This window comes from Pygoscelis adeliae, unplaced genomic scaffold, assembly GCF_000699105.1.
Source record: "Pygoscelis adeliae isolate BGI_AS28 unplaced genomic scaffold, ASM69910v1 Scaffold268, whole genome shotgun sequence".
In the NCBI taxonomy this organism is placed as follows: Eukaryota; Metazoa; Chordata; class Aves; order Sphenisciformes; family Spheniscidae; genus Pygoscelis; species Pygoscelis adeliae.
This window is the reverse complement of record NW_008825262.1, coordinates 1,136,701-1,142,243: the sequence shown is the minus strand read 5'-3', so window position 1 is coordinate 1,142,243 and position 5,543 is coordinate 1,136,701.

The following is a 5,543-nucleotide window of genomic DNA, read 5'->3' as shown; positions in this document are numbered from 1 at the left end:
GTCAGGCACAGTTTCTCTAGTAACTGTAGGCCAAACCAAACACAAACACTGTTTCCCTAAACACACTACTGGCAAGAGTCACCCCTGCAGAATTTTTTGCAGTTTTCTTGCTTTATAGGATTGAGTACATGGAACTAACAAAACAAAGTGCAGCTTGCTAATAGCAATCTTCCTTCTACAAGCCATTTGATTTCTGTGGATGATGGATAACAGACAATTTCTCCAGGTAAGCAGCTGAAGTTCATAACTATTGATATAAAAGTCAGTAAGCCTGAGTTATTTCCATATGGGAAAACATCCTAGGTGACAATCTTCTTAGAGAAAAGCACTTTGCATTTGCTTTGTCAGGCTATATACTGTCCTGATCGCATTCAGAAGTATCACGTAACAGCAATGTACAAACAATAGTAGTGCTGCATGAACACAGCACTAATTCAATTGACTACGCCATTATGTCAGAGGGCAGAAGAAACCTCGTATCTGGATGTTAAAAACTTACACCTTTATTTAAATCATGCAGTCGCTGTGCAGAGAATTACTTTTGACTGAAACAAGACAGAAACTGATTCCAATCAAAGCCACAAACTAAAATTTTAACATGTTGATTGCTCACAAATTTTTCCCTTCCAGCTTATATAAGTTAGACATTTTCTGGGCCTGATGAAAGGGCTTAAGAACAGGTATTTCAGAAATGAACCATGTTCCAAATAAGGTTTTCATCTTTACTTGATTACTTAGTTACTCAGTGGGCATTCTGTAAAAACCTAAGTGATAGGTACTTACAGATAGTTTTTCTGGTTCAAGATTTTACCGTGAGTACTGTGTTTTATTATGCAAAGCACACATGACAGTATGACCATGCTAATTACACTGATCAAGAAGAGCCTCCTGCCCAAGGAAAACACTCACTGGTGTAAAAGGTCTTTGAAACAAGGTCTGTGAGAGCACCCATATTGTGCAGGTAAGCAGGCAAACCACAATGGTATGACAAAAGAGTGTCATACCGGGCAGATGCAGGAGATAAGATGTAACTGCTAAGGAGGTATATTCCACAACTTTAGAAGATGTTCTGGCTCGCAACTTCGTCCGTAACAGTTGACTTCAGGACCTGCTTTTACCCTCATTCTGTGAACTGTCATCTTCCTTTGCAGAAGAGAAAAACTGCAGTTCATGGGGCTATGTAGCAATGTTTAGCACCTTCTAATACTTTTAATTCAATTCATATTACAATATAAGAGTTGGGAAAAGCTTAAATTTGCTTGGAGGATCTTAAGTGTTTGAGCATCACATATTGCTAGAACTTAATTTAAGATCACCAGTCTTCAGCGACTTAAGCAATAAAATAAACTTTAAAAAAAGGCTGGTGCTGGTCTAGCATGTCCTAAAATTAAATAGCAAAAGAAAGACTGCAAAGCTACCTGGGCTTATTTTGTGCAGTCTAAGAACTATTGCTGTAGCCTTGTAAATTTTTCTGCTAATGTAATCTCAAGATTACAATCTCAAGACAATCTTACTTTTGTCAGTTCTTTCTTCCTCCCTATTTGCATGCCATGATTTTCAGAAATAACAAGAGATTTGAGCCATCCAGCTGGACACAATTTACATGGGCCTTATAGAGGTATGCAGTTCTCAAAGAGGTTGGGATGCCTAGAAATTTCTAAAGGACAAGCCCTTCAAAAGCATCTCAGGTCAATGAGATACCCCAAATCACTAGACACTCTTGAAAGTCTTATTCTTACAGTGCTTTTGTGGATCACATCACGAGCTAAGAATCACATCGTGCCACTGTTGCTAACATAGCAGGGAGGAGCGTGTTGTTTTTCTCTTGCAGTTCCTCCTCCCACACAAAAAGGGGCAATGCAGAGCACAAAAAGTTTTTTCTCCTGTTCTGCCTCGGTTGCCAGTGTGGCTAGCATGGAGCAAAGAACAGCTTAAAGTGGGGACAGTCAGCATTGTACATAGGGGCTTATCTATCTGCCTTCTGCCCCTCCAAACATAAGTGGCAGCAGGATGGGGTTGTGTTGGTGCTGATTGTGAGGAAGAAAAGAGCAAAGGGTTACTTAGAGAAACTAGTCCTGAAATGAAAGGGAGTGAGAGGACTGCAGTGAGCTGAACAGGTCAAGAGCAAGAATACAGAAATGGCTGGCTAGGCCCCCAAGAAATAGACAGAGAGGTGGTGTGGGTCACCATTGGGTGAAGATGCGCAGCGTGTGCCTCCCACTGCAGCCCAGTGCCAGGAGCACAAGACATTCACTCTTTTGAGCTGTCTGTCTTTTTTAGGGCCTCCTTCTATATCAGCTAGACTTCTGGTATGAATGAAACCAGGCTGAAGCCCCAGTATCCAGGTATCAGCCTAGAGGTGTGTGCCTGGACTGCCACATGTAATACTAAAGCCTGGACCACCTTTGGCGTCTGTGACACAACCTGTAGCCATTTGTCCACAGGAGCAGGGCGGAAACTCCGTGTGTGCTCCGTATTGACTTTGCCCATAGAAACCTCTTTTGCAACAAAGCTTCCTATGGCAAGAGCCAACTGCATGTTTCAAAGCAACGGTCCAGTCTCCGTGCACAAGCCCCAGCTGAGTGACCATGACAACAGAGTGTACACAAAGGTTACAGGCATGGGGCTGACCCACAGCCCAGACTGGGGACACTCCAACCCACGAGTCCCAGGGGAAGAGATGGGGCACCTAGGGCCACCTAAGGAACCATCCCCAGAGACACGTCTGCCAGTGGAAGACTGCTGGGTGTCCAGTGAATAGGTTGCTGTGCTAGCCATGGAAAAGGGAAGGAAATGAAGAGTGAAGAAGCTAGCCATTTTTCCCTTTCCATTAAATCTTTTTAAGCATTTTATTATAAATGAAGTCCTTATCAGGATTATTACAAGGTAAGCTTCTTGAGGGTAAGTCCTGAATTCTTTTTATGCGTTTTAACAAAAAGGCATTTATGGGTGAAAGCTAGCAAAATTGTTTCATTTGCAGACAAACTTATCCTCATAAACTTACAGAATCTGTCTCATTCCTGATTTAGGAATAGCCTGATAAATATATATAAAATTGTTTTATCACATTATTAATTGCATACACCTGTATTAGACACAAGGCATAATTGATTATAACTACTTACACATATTCAGTTTTGTCCTGCAGAACAGATTTGCTAATTTCTTTAGCTACCACAAATTAGTGTAAAAGGTTTGAGCAGCCTCACATCTGACTACCAGCACGATCTGTGTTCCTGTATTTTTCTGGAAAAAAAAGCTTTCTGAAGTTCAGGGAACTAGTGAAATTCTACTGTTCTTACTGCTGCTGTGGTTACATGCAGTTTCTTCTGAAAACCTTTAAATGGAAATTGCACAAAACCTATGCTGTAGGACATTAACTCAAATGCCTCAACTAGAGAACAAGGATAAGTAGGATCACTGTGACATAAGCACTAACAGCTGACATGCTGTAAACCAGGTAGAATGTTATTCATGTTGGACATTTTGTCTTGGCCCAAATTTGCAGCTGTATTAGCACTTCCAGCTTGGAATACAGCTACCACTTAGTCCGCATTCATGCAGCAAGGACTGCATGCCAAGGCTTTTCTCATTTCCCATTTCCATTGTGGTGCATTATAATAATTTAAATTTTAGTATTTCATTGCTTTGTCTGTGTGCTCCTGAAATGATCTTTGTGGTGCATCCACTGCAGTTTTTATTTATTAAGAACAATTAATTTGTGATATAAAGACTTTGGATTTAGTAGAGTAACACTAAGGGTGATATGACCAGTGTTTTCCATTATTGTCAATTGTTTGTTGTTATAAGAGCACTTGAGGAGATAGAGTATGTTAATACAATTATTGGAAGTGCTTTCTTTTTTTCTTTTTTTCCAGGTTTGAATGCCACGACCCCATCACAAGAGTAGTGCTTGGTTTGTAGGCAGTGTAGTTAGCTGATTGTATCCATTGCTTCGCAATCACTAACTTTGCTGCCATCAAAACAAGGCACAGGATTCCCTGCTACAACCTCAGTACGGAAAACTGCACTACAAAACTTCCTTACAACATCCTTATTCCTAGTGCAAAATTATTAATAATGTTTATTCATTTACAGCTTTATTTCCAGAATTTTAGCTGTCCAACAGAAGCGTATGGTCTATGTTGGCAATATCAAGTGAAATCTTAGATTTCTTGAAGTTGGTGCTAAAATCCTTAGGAACTTTCCTGGAACAAGAACGCTGTCTGTTGTGTTTAAATTGTTTAGCTACATGAAGACTTACTGTATACTTAATTGTTTATGCACCAAGATTGGACTAAGAATTTTTTTGATTGTACCCTTCAGTTTATCTGTCAGGTATTGGGAAAATAATTTTCATTTAGCTTTCATGTCTTATTTAACAAGCTAGTAAATGAAGGGGGGTTTTGATTAAATATTAAACTCACCATATGCTCTAAATGTTTTTTACTCTGACCACTTTGCTTAACATTCAAGAATTTTAATAATGGAGAAAATATTTAATACTGCTAGAACCTGGTCTAAAAGTTCTTTTTAACAAAACCCCAATATTCATCAAAGTAGGAGTTGAAAGGGAACTGTCTCTTACATCAGCCTAGTTACTAGGCAGTGTAGTTAGCTGATTGCCAAAAGTAACAATCACTAGCCACACAGCCAGGTAAAAAGGTTTGGAAGATATCTCAATGGAAATCAGATACATGGGAATTTTGGCAACAGAAGGCAGGTAGACTAACCTCTTTGCATAAGCATCTAACAGACAGGCAAGACAGCGACATAAAACAAGTGAAATGTACTGGATTGCCTGTCACACATGCAAGAGACATCAGTGCATTTGTGAAGCCAATTCAACTGCACCTTACTGTGTGATACACTTCATTCACAACTGTTTTGCATACAGAACACTAAAAACATGAGAATAAATTGAAAGGTTTTTTTCTTCCCAAAATTTGCAGACATCACCTCCCATTCTGATTGTGCTCATCTCAGCCTTGTCTAAGGACACTGTTTTCACATTTACCTCCATTTACTCTTGTTGAATAAATAAAACCGAGGCCTGTGGTGGCAGCTATTTCCTGCTCATAGAGAGCCCGAGGCTAGACTTGAGTGAAAATGGCCTGAAGACACTTGAAATGAGATGAACAATGTGGTCAGCCTTCTGGTCTTCCATGTTTACTGTGACAGGCGGTGTGTCCCTTACCGTGCAGCTGGGTCCAGGCTTCCCAGGTATGTCTGTGCTGCTGTGTCCCCTCTGAGATGGCTTCACACCTTCACTACAGTCCTCCCTCCTGGCACCCAGAGGCCAGTGATGGCAGGAAAAAGGGAAGGGTCCCAGCAGAGAGGTCACAGGTACTTACCGCAGCAGGTGGCAGTGACAGGGACATGTCAGTGGCATGGGCAGCACCAGGGTCCTGCTGTCCTCTTGCTTCCTCGTGGCCACAGGGCAGGAGTAGACAGGCTGATCTGAGTGGGCCCACCTCATGGAGAGGGGACACCGGGGCGCAGCCCCATGCAGCGCCAGGGGGACAGAGCCAGGACAGCACCCG